General features: G+C 41.8%; 1 protein-coding gene across 1 annotated transcript in view; it reads right to left on the minus strand.

The window, feature by feature from the left end:
- AUTS2 (activator of transcription and developmental regulator AUTS2) overlaps positions 1–16,667 on the minus strand; it is a 760,235-nt gene that overhangs the window by 333,295 nt on the left and 410,273 nt on the right. The gene's annotated exons all lie outside the window — the stretch shown is intronic.

The raw sequence follows: 16,667 nt of genomic DNA on the forward strand, positions 1-16,667 counted from the left end.
TCTGAGAACCGGAGACAGTGGATTAAAAAAGAGCACTAGTTTGGGATCCAGAAGCCCTGGGTTCAAATCCTGCTTCTGATGTTTACTGGCTTTAATATTCACAGAGAACCTCAACTACCCTTTCTATGAAATGAGAGAAGGTAGACTAGATGCTCTCTGAGGGCCCAAATCTATAAAAAATTGATATCTCTGAATCAATGGCAAAGTAAATATTTAGAGATAGACTGAATTTTACAGAACACACCAACAAAACAACGTGGTGATTACATATTCATGGCTTTTACCAAAGCCAATAGGAAAATGCGCTTATGAATTTTAAAGATCCTAAAGAGACTTTTTTTATTCATTTATACACATTTGTCAAGTACCCCAGGGCAGCTAGGATGGAGCACCCTAGACAAGTCATTTAATCCTGTTTGCCTCAGTTTACTTATCTGTCAAATGGGCTGGAGAAGAAAATGACAAAGTGGCTCTGCCAAGAAAACTCCAAATGGAGCCGTGAAGAGCTGGATGTGACTGAAAAAATGACTGGATAACAAAATTAAGTATCTCAAAGTTTGAGATATTGAGATTTCCTTAACTAGATACTGGAGAATTACAAGATTTTGGAGCTTACATCATTCACTCCCTCACTCATTTGTTCTCTCATTCATTCATCATTCTCAGAAGCCCTGGATGGGTTAATGGTCTAAGCTCTCTCCAGAGCTTTAGCAGAAAACATGAAATTAGAATTCCAATTCCCAGCCTAGAGATGACATCACTGAGCTTCCACCCTAAGGGATAGGATTTCAGGAGGTATTATGGTCTATGGGAAGAACCAGGGGGCCAGCTGTAAATTAGGCTCTTTGGGAGGAATGCAATTCCTTCAGGCCAGTGGGTGCTATTTAGCCTCCTGGAGGAATAATTTACTAATTGGTGCCTGGGTGGCTTGGTGGAGTACTAAGCCTCCCCCTGTGCCTACCTTAGAGCACCCTGGGAGTAACTTTCCCAGCCATTATGGTTAAACTACTGAAAAAATATTAACTGATTCCAGGTTTAGAGTCTGATTTGAGGACATGTAGGGAAGCCCATTTTATGCTAAATAATAAAGTAAGAGGGAATAATAATAATAATAATAATAATAATAATAATAATAATGTCTTGTAGAGTGAGGATGACAGAAACAACCAGTGAGGGCATATAAAAGCCCACTCACTGAAGGTCACAACCACTCAGTGAAATAATAGTGGGACAGTGAGAAGAACACTGGTTTTGGGATCTGAGATGGGCCTCAGTTTTCCCATCTATAAAATGAGAAGAGTAGAACATTTAAAAAGGTATCTATTCTCTGGAGATTGGCTTCCCCATCTGTAAAATGATGAACAGAAAGCTTATGAGGCCCTGATCTGATGAAATTATTTATTCTCTCTGGGGCTCAGTTTCCCCATCTGAAAAATGAGGAACAGATGGTTTTTGAGATTTATATCAGGTGATCCTTTGACTTTATGTCAGACAATAACTCTTCCCTCCCTCCCCACAAAAAATTTAGAAAACATCTTTTTCTGTGAGGGAAAATTTCTTTTGATGTGTCATTTTTAAAAATTAATTTTATTTTTTTATGGAGTTAAATTTTTAGTTTTAAACCATCTCCCTCACGTCCTTCCCATCCCACACTAGAGAAGGTAGCCATTACACAACCAGAGGCCTGTGTGGAACCATACTGTACCTACTTCCAACGATCATTCCCTCTCTGGCCAGTACTTTCTTTCATAGGTTTTTGTAGTTGGTTTGAATATTTATAATACTCAGAATAGCTCCGTCTCTCACAGTTATTCTCCCAACAGTATTGCTGTTACTTCACAATAAGATTCCTGGTCCTGCTCATTTTACTCCTCATGACCACGTGCAAATCTTTCCACGTTTTCCTAAAACCAATCGCTCTTCGTTCTTACAGCCCAGTCAGTCAACAATCACACGTCACCGCTTGCTCAGCCATTCCCCAACTGATGGGTCCCCTCAATTGCCATGTTACTCACTTAGGCAAAGAGAGGTAAATACAGTCCCGATTATTCTCAAGAAGCTTTCGTTTTAGTGATGCAGCCATTGCACACAGCTATGCCCACATGCAGGGTAAATGATGTTGCAAGTCATGTAGCACGTGGGAAGGAATCACTGGAGCTGAGAAGAAAAACTATGTCCCTGAGGTTTTGCGCCATTTTTTGTGTCCTGGTTCCCTCCAGAAGTATGGCGAATATTATGAGACTTGTCGTGAAATAATGTTTTTAAATAATTGAAAGAAATGTTAACTTTCAGGTAAGTACAGATGCCATTTCCCTCTTGAATTCTAAACATGAATCTAAGATTAAGAACCCTTGTCCCAAGACCAGGATGCCTGAAATGCCTAAGAGTTCCACTGAACTGTGAGCATCTTCCCTCATCTTCCACCTCCCTTGGATATTATTTTAAATGTTTTGATTTCTGTTATTTGTGTAGGAGCCATCTTTTCCCAGGGGAACGTAAGCTCCTAAAGGGCAGGGTCAGTTTGCATATTTTGTCTCTGTTTCCAGTGTCTATACACATAGAAGGTGGGTAATGCATATTTCTCCTATTGAATTCGAGAAGAAATGCGCTTGATTTGTCTAGATGGTTTTTGGGAATGGTTTTGAAGACCAAAGAAATGATGAGAAGCATCCTAGATGAAAAGAAATCCTGTAAAGAAAGAATTCCTTGGAAAAATAAGGTATTCTTTGAGAAAAGGAGTGATCTTTCTGGCTATTTACCTACTGGATAAATCCTGAAGTTACTAGATGGTGATGGTTGTTTTTGTGGTTATGGTGGTGGGGGTCCATCTTGAAAGAGAGAGCAGATGAAAAAAACTAAAATATCTAATGCCTGGCCCCCAGACTCCCTCTGGGGAAGGCATTATTTAAAATTATTGCTGCATTCTAAACAGACCAACTCAGGAGGATAATTACTTTTCAATGATTGGATCGATACTTTTGTTCTTTTCCTTTACTCTCTGAATTACTGAATCTAAGGCCAAAGGAGAAATTATGTCAGTCCCTCTGGACCTGATGCAATCAAGATCTAAAAATCAAGGGGATGTGTGTATGTGTGTGTGTGTGTGTGTGTGTGTGTGTGTGTGTGTGTGTGTGTAAAATGGTTGTGAACATCAGGAAGTAGAAGTCAACATTCTTAACTTAACAACTTCACTTTATATTTTAGAAAGGAAAAAAAAAACTCTAGTGTTTCTTTCAATTGCTCCAACCATTTCAGAAAGCAATTTGAAATGATACAAAAAACCCCTAAAATGCCTATACCCTGTGAACATTAATATCACAGCATAGTATATTTACCTTTTTTGTTGTTATTTGTTTGCTTGCTTTTTTCTTTCTCATTTTCCCCCTTTTAATCTGATTTTTCTTGCTAAGTATGATAAATATGAGAATATGTTTAGGAGAACTGCATGTGTTTAACCTATATTGGATTACTTTCTACCTAGAGGAGAAAAGAGGGAGAAAAATTTGGAAAGCAAGGTTTTACAAGGATGGATATTAAAAATTATCTTTGTATTTCAAGTAATTTGAAAAATAAAAAGCTATTATAAAAATATAAATTTAAATTGAGTTCTAGAAAAAAAATAAAGTGATTGTTCATTAATTTAAATCCCACAAAACTGAAATTTAGGACCCTACCTTGGGTCCTATGGATCTTCCATTGGTTGCAAATTGGGAAATGAGTATAAATCTGTTCATATTAAAATCCATGTTTCTTTGGGGTAATAAAGAAAATAGACAATATGGTACAGGGGGAAGGATAGTAAATCTAGAATCAAGGGACTTGGGTTCAAAATCTGCTTCTGATACTTTCTGTACCTCTGTGACCTGTACCAAACTCCTCAGACCTGAGGAAACTCAGTGTGAACGGCTTAAAGTTGGACTTGATGTCTCTTTTGGTACTAAGAGCATTTCACATTACAAATTCTTTCTTTTACATTTCCAACCCAAGACCCATTTCTTCATCTGTAAGAGAGAAAAGTTGCTTGGATACCTAGCATGGTAACACAGCCAGGATCCCAGGTCTAGAAAGGCAAAGTCGAACCCTCTCCTTCTACAGAAGGGGTAACTGAGGCCTCGGAAAGTTAAATGGCACGTCCAAGATCATGCCCACGTTTCATCCCTAAGATTAGGCAGAAGGCCCAAGAGGTGGCTATGAATGCAGCTACTCTTAACCGAATGCTCTTTCACTACAGTGATGCTTAGGAAATGGACAGAATCCCTCTGCTCCCTTGTGGAAGAAGTCGTTTTTGATCCCCCTTACCAACTCTCTCAATCAATGATGTTCATTTTTCCTCTTTGCATTTATTTTGTTTATATTCATATGGACTCTGGCTTCCTGATTAGGATGTGAGCTCTCCGGAGGAGAAATCATTGAGTTCTTGCTATTTTTATCTCCAACACTGGACAGAGTAGGCAGGCACCTAATACTCGAGTGCTGACCAGCCCCAGCCCCAGTCAGACCCAGCCTTCCTGCTTTTCTTGGGACAGACCCCAAGGAAGAATTAGAAGCAGCCCCTGGGTTCTGAGAACCCTCTTCAGAGAAAGGAAGGGGCTGTTCCTGCTGCCTGAGGACTGCAAGCTTCGGGGAAGAAACCTGGACTCTAGACCAGAATAATAATCGCTCCCCAGCTAGTAAGAAAGGTGCAGAGAAATCTGTCGGCGCCCCTGCCTCTACTCTCCTTCCTCCCCGGCAGTCTGGCTGGGGACCATCACTCCACTGCAGCAGCTCCTCCAAAGATGGTGGCCCTTTCTCCACCCTCTTCCTCCCCTATCTCCCTTGCTTGCCAGTCTTTCTCTGATGGGGCTCCGGGGCCCATGGGGCTCGGTCCCCACAGAGGCAGGGATCCGGGGGGTGCCCACCTGGGAGTCCTCTAAAAGGGGTCTCCTGGAGGGCGGGAGGAAAGGGGGGGAGATCTCCACAGCCCAGCCCCTCACCGCCCCCTCGGTGCAAGGCAAGGAGGACCTTGGAGGTATTCATCAGTCCAGCCGCCTTCAGCATAAACTGGAGCCAGGGAACTTGGCGGAGAAGCTAGTAAAATTTTAATGCACTCTGTAGTGCGGTCATGTCATACTCGGTTATGGCAAATAATCCCAGATGCCTGCAGAGGTAAAATGGAGTTGTAATATGCTTGCCTCCTAACCCGAGCTGACAGCAATGATATACGACTACCATTAGTGGAAAATATCACTTCAACTAACCCATGATCCAGCTCCGCTCAGGGTCATATTATCCATGAGGAACAAATTACAATCCCAAAGTAAATACAAATTTTCTACACGAAATGGGTACCAAAAAGGAAGGGGGCGACGGTGCAGGCCCAGACAGCTCGGCTGAGTGACACAGATGATAAAGGACGGGACAAATCATTGGCTGATGGAGCGAGGTGCCGTAATCAGCCCAGCCGGCACGCGCTTCCAGACGATAAACACTCTTTTCTCCCCTTGGTGGCAAAGACGTAATCTTTTACATGGACACGCTCAACTCGGATGGGTGGTGACTGCCTCGACCGCTGGGAGGGGAGAAAAGGGGGTCACTGAGGATGGGGGTGGGAACGCCTCCATCCGGTCAACCTCTGAGCCCGGCTTCTAGGGGACCATGGAGCCCCAGCTGGGGGGCCACTTCATCTGAGCCCCTCACTTCATAAACTCAGTCCCCAAGGCAGAAGGGTCACTCGCTCAAGATCAGACAATGCCTATGGAAGCCGACCCCACTGCCTGCCGGGGCTTGGATGGATGGCCTCCAAGGCCCACTTCAGCCTCGGACCCTGTCCCAGAGGCCGGTGATCTCTAATGTACACATGTCTGAGCGCACACACCTGAGGTGGGGATCAGGCTAGGGGCCCCTTTCTTAATCAACAAGCACTCATTATGTACCAGCTGCATGCTAAACACTGATAATACAGAGGCAAAAATTAAGCAATGCCTGGTCTCCAGGAGATTATATTCTAAAAGGGAGCCGTGAATAGCTAGAAAACTGTGTGAGGAGGGTGTGTACTGACCCTTGGAAAGGATCAGCCAAGGCTTAAATATAAGTTCAAAGTTGGTCTTTCTGACCAGGAAATGCTCTGGAACGGTCTACAGTTTTCAAGGTGACATCTCTGTGGGGGTAAAAATCACACAAACACACACACACATGCATACACACACACTGGAAGAACAGGTTTAAGAATGGATGTCAAACAGGCCCGGATACAGGGGCTGTCAGCAAGATTTAACTGGTTTTGTGGAGAAGCACAGGGCTGTAAAACAGCAGATCTGGCTCATTGATTTACTAGGTGTTGGGCCTCGGGCTCTAAATGACCAATTAAGAAGCATGTACACTCCATATGCCAATTAGTGTATAAAGTGTCGGGGCCATAATGACAGAGCCTGTGCCTGTCCTCCAGAAACTTTTATTCTAACAGGGAAAGGCTGTTCAGGACTGTTAAATAGTCCAAAACGAGGCTTTATTAGGCAGAAAAAACAATTGTTTATCCTGGAAAGACAGCACCGGCTGGCTCAAATTCATAGAGACCCTACTTCCCCTGTCACATGGGTATAACAGGGCCCACCGCTGGGCAGGGGGTGTAAGCACTCAGAAGTCCAAACACTTCTGGAAAAGGGCAAGGCAGGGCTTTTGTCATTACAGACGCATCTTCTCCATTCCCCCAAGAGAGGTCCGCTGGAGAGAGGCAAGATTAGCGTTCTCTTAATGCTGTGGTCCGGACCGGACATGGGGCTTCACTGGCGTAGTGAATTCTCAGCAGGATTCCCTCCAAGGCTAGAGTCTAAATCTGGACATCTCTAGCCGTCTAGGTCTAGAAAGATTTAGTATATAATATGTGGCACATGTGGTATCTAGAAAGATTTAGTATATAATATGTGGTACATGTGGTATATAGTACATTTAGAAAGATACGGCATATAACATATAGTACATATATCTAGTCGATATCTAGACAGAGGATATAATCTATGTAGGTTATATACTTTATATGGATAGTACATATCCAGACAGATATAGTCCATAATATATAGTACATATGGTATATTATATATAGTCTAGATATCTAAATATACTACGTAGCACATATGGTATATTATACTATATACCATGTACTATATATATAATAGTATATAGTACAAATAATATATGTATTATTTATTATACTAAATCAGATAGATTTAGTATAATAAATAATACATATAGGATATAGTATATCTGGATAGATATGGTATATAGCACATAATGGATATAGTTTATCTAGAAAGATATAGCATATAATTTATATTACATGTAGTATATAATTCACATAGCATATTATGTATAGTATATAATTTATAATATATATATAATACAGTATGTATGGTATAAATGCAGTATATAATATATAGTATAGTATGTATAGTGCACATAATATAGATAGTATAGATATACCATATTATATCTAGTATATCTAGATAGATATAGTATATAATTTATAGCACATATATTATAGAGTACTGATACCATATATAATGTATATTATATATATATAGTATATAATTTATAGTACATATAGTATAATATGCATAGTATATAATTTATAGCATACATTGTATAGATAGTATAAATGTATATTATATCTAGTATACTTGGATAGATGTAACATATATAGTACATATAGGATACAGTCTATCTAGACAGATGTAGTATATAACATAGTATAGATAGATTTAGTAGGCATTCTATAGGACATAGTATATTTAAATAGACATACTATACATACTAGATTTAGATCCTTATATGTCCTTATATGTCTACAGACATATATAAAAATGTCCTATTTACAGAGAGAAGCTATAGCAGATATAACTACAGAGCTCTCAACACAGAAATCTATATCTAAGATTGAGAGACAGATTGTCTCTGTGCACGTCATCTGCTTATCGTCTCTCCTGTCAGACTGATTTCAGGTCTGGACAAGGACTCTTTGGCCTTTCTTTGCACCGGCCCAGGCCCTGGAACACAGCAGGCCTGTTGCTTGATCCCTGGTTCCCTAGAGAGTGGCTAAGTGACCTGCCCAGGACCACCCGGCCATAAGAGGCAGAATCTCCTGACTGATGCTCCGGCCCATCGGCCGTGCTGTCACTCTTGTTCCCGGCGTGACAGAAAACCAGACAATGTCATTCCTCGGCCCGCGGTGCCAGTGTTGATATTTACTCCTGAGCTGAGCTGAGGGCCGCCATGATCCAAACTATTCTCCTGACACTTGCTAGCTGGGGGAGCCTGGGTCTCTTCTCCACTTTGGGCCTCCATTTCCTCATCTCCAAAACCAGAGACTGCACTAGATGGATTCTAAGATCCCTTTTAGCTCAAGATCATAGGATCTTATGAGCTGAGTTCCAATCTAAGCCCAATCATTTCCTTCTCCCTCTCCCTCTATGTTTCTGTTGACTCACCAATTTTTTTTCAGATTACAAAAGTTTGGGATTTTATTTTATATGAAAATAGCTTCATGTGTTCAAGCAGATACAACGCAGAGTCATAAATGAATAAGTAATAATAAGGGGAAATATACAGTTCCTAGTGGAACTCACAATTACCCAGGAGGAAGAAGCCATTAAAGGGAAGATGCCATGAGGTGGGAGTACCCCATGGTGGGTTGGCCCTAAAAAGGAATTAGCAAAGATCTACAGTATCATCAATTTTTTGCAAGAAGATTTGGACTGCATGACCTCTGTTTTAAAACTATGACCTTATGGGACTTGCAGAGAATACCTTGACACAGTAAGTTTTGCTAAGGAGAGAACCTGTGATGTTTGAGAAGATGAGGTGATCCAATGTAACCCAACAAGCCTTTTTTAAAAAAACTAAACTATTATATGCAAATTATTTTATAGGATATATATATGTGCATATATATAGGGTATATACATACATACATATATATACACACATATATATACATACACACACACACATATATAAACCCCCCAAAATAGCCTCCATCCTCAAGGAGCTTTTATCTAAACTTATCTATAAATAATTGACGGATTACCATATGCATGGTAATGACTGAGGAACACAACAAAATGTCTTTATAACATGAGAAAAGGACGTGAGACAAAGAATAAGGTCATTTGGACTAGCAAAGAGGAATATCAATCACAGAAGTGTCAAAAGAGCTAAGGGTCCAGAATTCACCATTATTGTATTTTTATTTCAAACCAAAGTAACTCCTCAAAACAAGACAAAAACCCAAACTTGATGCCTCTGGGTGCCCAGGACTAGCTCATAAAGCTAACAGGTTCCCTTCTTTCCTTATCGTCAGGAGCACTACTGCTCCAGGATACCAAGAGTGAAAACTGGACACTTTCTTTAATTAAGTAGGAAGCAATGTTGCTCCAGAAGGGGAAGAACATGGAGTCTAGAAAAAGGATGAGTTATATAAGTCTAAAGAGAGAGCACAAGTTATCCAGAGTAAATAACAAAGGCATGTGAATTCAGTAAGAAGTCATTAATTGTCTGCTTTGTGAAAGGCACTGGGGCTAATCAAAAATGGAACTAGGTTCTCCTAATATTATACAGAGGGTTTATTACATAACTATGAAAGAGGATAATTAAAGGATCATGGAATTTTGAAGGGGGTCCCTTGTCCTAATCTACTCATTTGAGAGAAGATGAAATTAATTTAGAAGAGGTTTGGGAGGAAGATCACTGGATGGAGGATTTCTAGTGTTCCTACCAGTTCTAGATTCATCATCCTGTGAGTTGCAGAGAACTCAGGTGATGGGGCGAAGGTCACTTAGCTTGACTGTGACAAATTTGAATTAAAACCCACCTCTTCCAACAGTCACATCTGAGAGTTTCTACTAAGCCACCCTACAAATCATAGAGAAGTTCCCTGATTCCTTTTCTTCCTGTAACCGATCCACTGCAGGTCCCATCAGTTCATCAAAAAAAAAAAATCAGAAATGTCTTGTTCTTAATGACTTTATGAACCCTCTGGATTGTGCTGTTCCATTCAATTTACAGGCCAGTGAAAACTTGAACCTCTGTGGCCTTCCCCTTGTCAGTAATGCCTTTCAGACACCCAGGGACAGAGGTGGAGAACAGATATCTTGTACGATACACTTAGAGGATTTTGGGACCAGTCCGGAGTCTGGCTCTGAATAATTATTAAAGAAAGCTATACATAAGGAGATCTAGGATTTGAAGTAATTATGCATGAGGAATTTAATCCTAGGGAAGAATTAAAAGGGATTTTGTTTGGATAAGTGGTAATTAAGCCAACTGAAAATATGGTGCTCCAAGAATGGCCAGACTTGGAAGAACAACAAAAAGTCATCCTGACCCAGACACCATCTTGGAGGAATAAGAAGTCTTCTGGATGACCACTATGGAAATCAGAATTCATCGAAGAGCCAGAAAGATCCCCAATTGAAAACTAAGTCCTGAATGAAGGAAAATTTCCAGTAGGACAAGACATAGGCAGAAAGCCTGAAAAAGATGGTAAACCGAGAGGTACGGTCTGCACAGACAGCCAAAATACAAGGGTCTCTTTCAGTAAGGAGGTCCCAGAGGGATGCGTGTGAGGTCCCTTCCACAGTAAGACTGCCCAGTGCATGCAGCCATGTCCAAGGGGGTCTGAACATTCAGTTGGGTCCCTTCATGAGATAAAGGAAATGCAAGGAAGAAAACTCCAATTTGAGATCATTCTACCTAGATCTGTCTGGGGTCTTCCTTCTCTGTCATCTATACTTCAGTATTCCCAGTAGGAAAAGAGAGTTTGAGAAAGGACCCTGGAAGGTATTACATCCAATTCTCCTGGTTCAGATGAGGAAACTGAGACCTAGAGGAATTAAGTGATTTGACTCAGTTTGTGCAGATAGTGAAGGGGAAATCCTCAAGTAAATATAAAGAACATTCTTTATACTGATGAAGACTGTGGAAAGAAAATTGACAGTAGACCCAGAGGTCCCGGGGTCAAATCCTCCCATTAAGATCTATGTGACTTTAGGTAAGTCACTTAACCTGAGTCTTACTTTTCTCATCTGTACAATGGGGTAGTGGGTCCAGATGGCCACTGAAGTCCTTGCAGCTCCAATTCTACAAGCTAGCAAGTAACAAAGTGAGGACTGGATCCCAGGGTCTTTGATTCTAAATGCAGGAATGTACTTATTAGATTATTAAAGGGTGAATCTTTAGTTTTCTCCTGAACCTTTCACCTCCACATTGGAAAATTATAAGAACCGTAATGGGGTCAAACTCATTAGCAAGAGAAATAACCTATTTTCAATCAAAGTTGGAATCAAGAATTAACAATTACAATCTTTTTGCTGGGTTCTAGCACCTGTCCTGTTCCTTACATGTCCCACAGTCATTTGGAACACTTCCAAATTAAAAGAAAAAGACAAATTTGGAGTCAGGACTGCGCCTCAATGAAAGCTGCTACATGCCCAACTTCCAGTTTTCCATCTTGATGATTCTAGAGTCACTCATTAGCCATATGCAGACTGGGATCTGGGTAGGTTCCACTCCCTTGTTTCACTTTCTAGCTGAAAAAACAACAACAAAAAAATGGAAATGGGACAGGCCACTTTAGCTCATTGGGTCTCAGTTTCCTCGTCTGTCAGATGAAGTGGTTGGATTCTATGGTCTCTAAGGGCCCTTGGGGCTCTGTATCTTCCACACTATTTATACACCTTCCCACACTTCGAGAAATAAACACATTTTCAAGCCTGTTTCTCAAGCAGTCAAAATTCCAGCAGTACTAGACATTCAATGGAAAGTGAATATTTCTCTCTGACAAATTCTCCTATCTGTAAGGTTCAATAAGGGTGTAATTCAATTTATCACCACCTAATCCTTTTGGGACAGTATACTTGTTGGTTTTGGCCTCTACCCAGCCGAGAGACTGATAGGAGAGAGTTGATAGGCAGATGGGAGTTTTAAGAAAGCATTTTATAAGGTGACTTTCAAAAGAGTAAAAATGTTCATTCCAGTAGATACGAGTTAAGAGATAGCTTAGCAGGCCATTGCCTGCGTCTGTACTTCTGGAAAACACATACTTCAAATGCTGGATATATTATCTGCAGACTCCGGAGTTTACCAGAGAGAGGGAACCAAAAGAAAGGTGAGATTTGTCACCCAATATGCTATCATGCTCTATGCCGGTGGTTATTTTTCCTGCTCACAACATTCTTTGCTGGGAGGATTCCTAATACGTTGAACGTTGAGGTTGGCAAAAATATGGAAGGCTACTGAGGTTTGCACATGCTCAGTTTCCTGTTGGTGAGAGCAGCCATTTTTAGTTGAAATCTTTGCAAATTCCAGATCTTGTGTGTTTTGAAGCTAATGAGCACATGTGAAAGATGATCTTCACCTATTTTGTAACTGTTCTATTTATCATGTTGTGCAAACTGGATTTGCAAAATTGACATCAAACAGAATTATGGAATGATATAACACCCCAAATTTGACATGCCTAGTGAAACTTATTGTACCCCCTTTGAGAGCTACCGAATTACACAATGAATTTAAGGTAATATAAACACACAAAATGGCGCATGAATCCACACGTCAGAATTCTAGCCCGAAACCGTGACGGCACCTTGGTTTACTAAGATGAGGCTACTCCTGCCAGTGGAGATGGTGGAGGCGGGAACCAGCAGATGCAGAACAGATCTGTGTTGCAAAAAGTGCCATGTTTACATGTTGCTTGAGTTTTCCCTGAAGTTGGGAAGAGCTGGGCCATCCGACAATCTAGATCTTCTGAGTTAATGTGATGGAGTGGGATTCCACCTTGGGAAAAGTGTGAATCGTTGCCTGCTTCCAGGCAGCTGGAGGTACTTGTAACACTCTCTCGGTAATTTCTCACCCTGTTTTTTTTTTTTTTTAATGCAGCAACAGATTTGTATTGGAAAGAAAAGAATGAGTGGGTGAAGGGACCAGATCTCAGAGTTTGGTCTCGGTTTTCAAAGCCTTCTAAGATTAACAGGTATTTTTTAAAAAAGCTCAAGGACGGCTTACATTTCATGCCTAACATGGAATAAGACCCCTGTACATGGACACAACAGGAAAAAGAGGGAGAGAATGGGTCTTTTTTGTGGCTCTGATCATCTCTTAAATAATATTTCTTTTTCCTTAGAGCTGGGAGGGCTCTTTAGCCTTGGAATCCAAGTCCCTCATTTTACAAATGAGGAAACTGAGGTACAGGGAATGCCTCAAGTGTCTTTCCAAGGGTCATTCATGTGGCGAATATGTGAAACCAGACTCTACTGCATACAAAGCTAGTTTTCTATCATATCATTTTCAGATGCCTCAAAAATAAATTTCTTTACCTTCTCTGCAAGGGTCTGCCTCCAAAAGTGGCAGTGAATTCAGCTGTTTCCCCCCCTCTTCCAAGAATAGAAGAAAGTATTTCTCTATGATATCAATAGATTTTCAAAGAAGAAATGTGATTAAATGCTTAATTATGGTGATTTAGGAGCCTGGGCTGTCTGCCTTTCCTTGGGATAACTAGATAACAGTCTCTTTCCTTGGATGCTGGGTCTTCCCAATTACTCTTCTACTCTCTATCCATTGCTCCTCTCTCTTGCTACTTCTCGGAAAGATCTCCTCACTCATCTGGCATGAAAATGTGCTAGCTAGGAGGGAAGGATAAAACAGACATTTCCTTTGGTGTTCTATCAAAGTTAGGAGCCTGCCTTTTCTATAAGAAGGATGCCCACATTTAGATAACACTTAGCTCTTTTCAGTCTCGTTGCCAGTCTCTGCCTCCATTAATTAGTAAGGGTATCATTTTATAAATTACAGCTTGCTATCAGCAGAGAGTATGATTTATCTCAGTTCAGTCAGCTGTGTGGAGTACAGGACCCTAATTTTAGAGCAGAAGCCCAGGGGAGTCTCACAGAGTAAAGAACGACGGGTCTTCCAGGAAAGAATCCCAATGGGTCTCCAAGGAGACCACCATTTTTGCCTTTGTGATCATCCTTGGTGGGATTCACCAGAGAGATCCTGAGACACTGAGGCATCTTTTCAATTATTACCATTTCCAATACTGATGAAAATCCTCCAAATGTCAAGTCCAACAGGCCCCTGTTAGTGTTCAGGGCTTGGGGACAAGGAAGTGTGTTGCAAGAGCAATATACTCGTGGCTGGCGAGGGACAGACACCGCTAACCTGGTCCTGAGGCTGGGAGAAAGAGGGCAGAACTTGGCTATGTATCCAAGGCCATGGCAGCCTGGGAAGGGAATTCTGACAGTCTGCACAATAACAGGGCCAAACAGACAGAAGCGCAATTAAAGAGCTCTGCTGGCTAAGGAAGAGAAAGCTCAGGAGAAACACCTTGCAGAAGGACAGGTAGAGCCCAAGCAAGTGCCAGCTTTGGTGGCAACTTCCAATTATGAGAGGAAGAGACTGGAGGGGCTGCTGCCATCCAGAGAAAAAACATCCATGTGGCAGAGGGCAAAGATAATTGGAGAGGGATGGGGAATAACAACATGGTCTCTAAGTCAAGATGATCTTTGTTTTCCCCTTCTTTCAAAAAAAGGATCCATTCCCTTTCTTTGCCGGCCTTTCTTTCCTGCCCATCCTCCTTTCCCATTCCTGAAACTAGCTCTATCTATCAAGTAATGGCATCTCTCTCCATCGATGGCAGACTAAAAAATCCACCCAGAATTATCCCATCAGCCTCTCCCAGCCCGTACATCACGGGCCAATGTGCGGTTGTTAAATCGAGCATTTTGGGGGGGAAGGAAGTGCCGACACGCAGGGGCTACCTCTCTTCCTCAGAAGATGCGTTCTCTCTAAAATGTATGGGCAGGTAAATTATTTTTCAGAATCAGAACAGAGATTCATGAAGCACAGACAAAATGGAGCTCACTCTCCCTTCCCTCGTCTAGGAGGGCAGACGGAGAGTGGGGACAGCAGAGTTGGTGTCCAGATTGGTAGAAAGACCCCAGCTAAGATGAAATGCTGGAGAGGAGGCCCCCAGGGACAATCCTCACCCGAGGGGAACTTCCTCCCACACTACAATAAAGGGAACTGTGTCCCAGGGAGTCTGTGGGCTAGGGGGTGTCCCTGGGGCAGAAGGACAGCCTTCCATCCCCAGAGCTGTCGGCACCCAACGAAGGCAGCTCTTGCATCCTTCGGACATCCTCCTGAGAGGATGTGAGGATCCCAGTGTCTGAGGAAGGAAGCGCCGGCTTGTCAGTTAAACAAAGGAATAATACACGGCCTCCTTTAGAGTGTGTACTTTACCTGTCATCCAACAGCCCATTATCATGTCACGGCACAGTGCACCCTTCCATAGGTCACTTTGTTTAAAATGACATGGATAATGCATATGTCAGCAAGCTGACAGTCCTGGCCGTCCTTCAGAGATAAAAACCTCAAGGCGAGAGCCGGTTCTTATCTGGGGGACACGCTTTGGTCTATCATCTTAGTCAGGCAGAACATGATTTCTCCAGAGAACACTTTTTTCATTTCCTGATTTTAAGGAAATCAAATAAGCACCATTTGTCTTCATCTGAATATGCTTGACCTGCTCAAATGATGATGTCTCGCATTTTATAACAGGCTACATATGCTGAATTCAAATTAACGGCAGCTAAGAACCAAGGCCTTCAGATCTCTCTTCGAGGCTGGCAGCCGAGAGGGAGGGGAGACTCCCAGCTTCAGGAGCCCTGGCACACGCGGAGAAAGAACTGCCCTCCCCAAAGGATAACCCCAAGAGTCTCCTGCGGCAAGGGGGTGAAGTTCATTAGCACGTACTGAATAAGGGCCCTCTCCAGAGAAAGGGCAGCAGAGTTGGGCTTGGGGCAGGCCCTGTCACAAGGTGGTCAATGGTTAGCAAAACCATGGTTCTGAGGAGTTTCTTTTCATTAGATGGAAGAAACAATAAATTACAGTCAATCTTACCAATAAGTTTGAGAGAATGCGGGAGAAAACGAGTAAGAACGATCGATAACCAAACAAAGAACTTAAGGTTGCTGGATATTGAACATATCTCACTTTACCAGATAGTTGTCGATCCTTGTCTGGGAGATCTGAAAACAGGCTCCCCTCCTCGGTCCACTTTGGGCTGGGTAAGTGAAGGTCGGGAGGTCATGAGCCCCCAAATCCAGTGCATACCTGATGAAGAAACTACCTACCCATGCTCCGATCCGAAAGAAAAGAAGGCAATTTCCCCAGAGAGAAGGAGGTGGACTCCTTTCCCTTCCACCACCCAATAGAAGATCTCCCAAATTCAATTTAAAAACAGATTTAAAATATTTTCTTTCAAGAAAACCATTGTGCATGGAAAAGCAAACAAAGTTAAGTAGTGGAGTGCATGAAAAGATCAAATCAAGCATGTTAACAGAAATACTCAAATGACATTTATATTAATTACCATAATGTATATTGATAATTCCCCCATTATGGTAGGGGATGGGGAAGGCAAGTTAGTTTCCTACTATCTATTCATCTTATTTTACAGTATCTTTCTGGGAACACAATTCTGCTCCCATAAAGAAAGATCCCACGGGCCAGGTGGAAACAATATTAAAGAGGTCATTTTCCAATCCATCCTTGCTCATCCAACATGTAAGGATGGAAGTCCCATGAGGTGATAGACATTACTTCAAGAAGAGAAAAGTAGATATAAACTTCTAAGAGAAAAC

Source organism: Sarcophilus harrisii, chromosome 4 (assembly GCF_902635505.1).
Source record: "Sarcophilus harrisii chromosome 4, mSarHar1.11, whole genome shotgun sequence".
In the NCBI taxonomy this organism is placed as follows: Eukaryota; Metazoa; Chordata; class Mammalia; order Dasyuromorphia; family Dasyuridae; genus Sarcophilus; species Sarcophilus harrisii.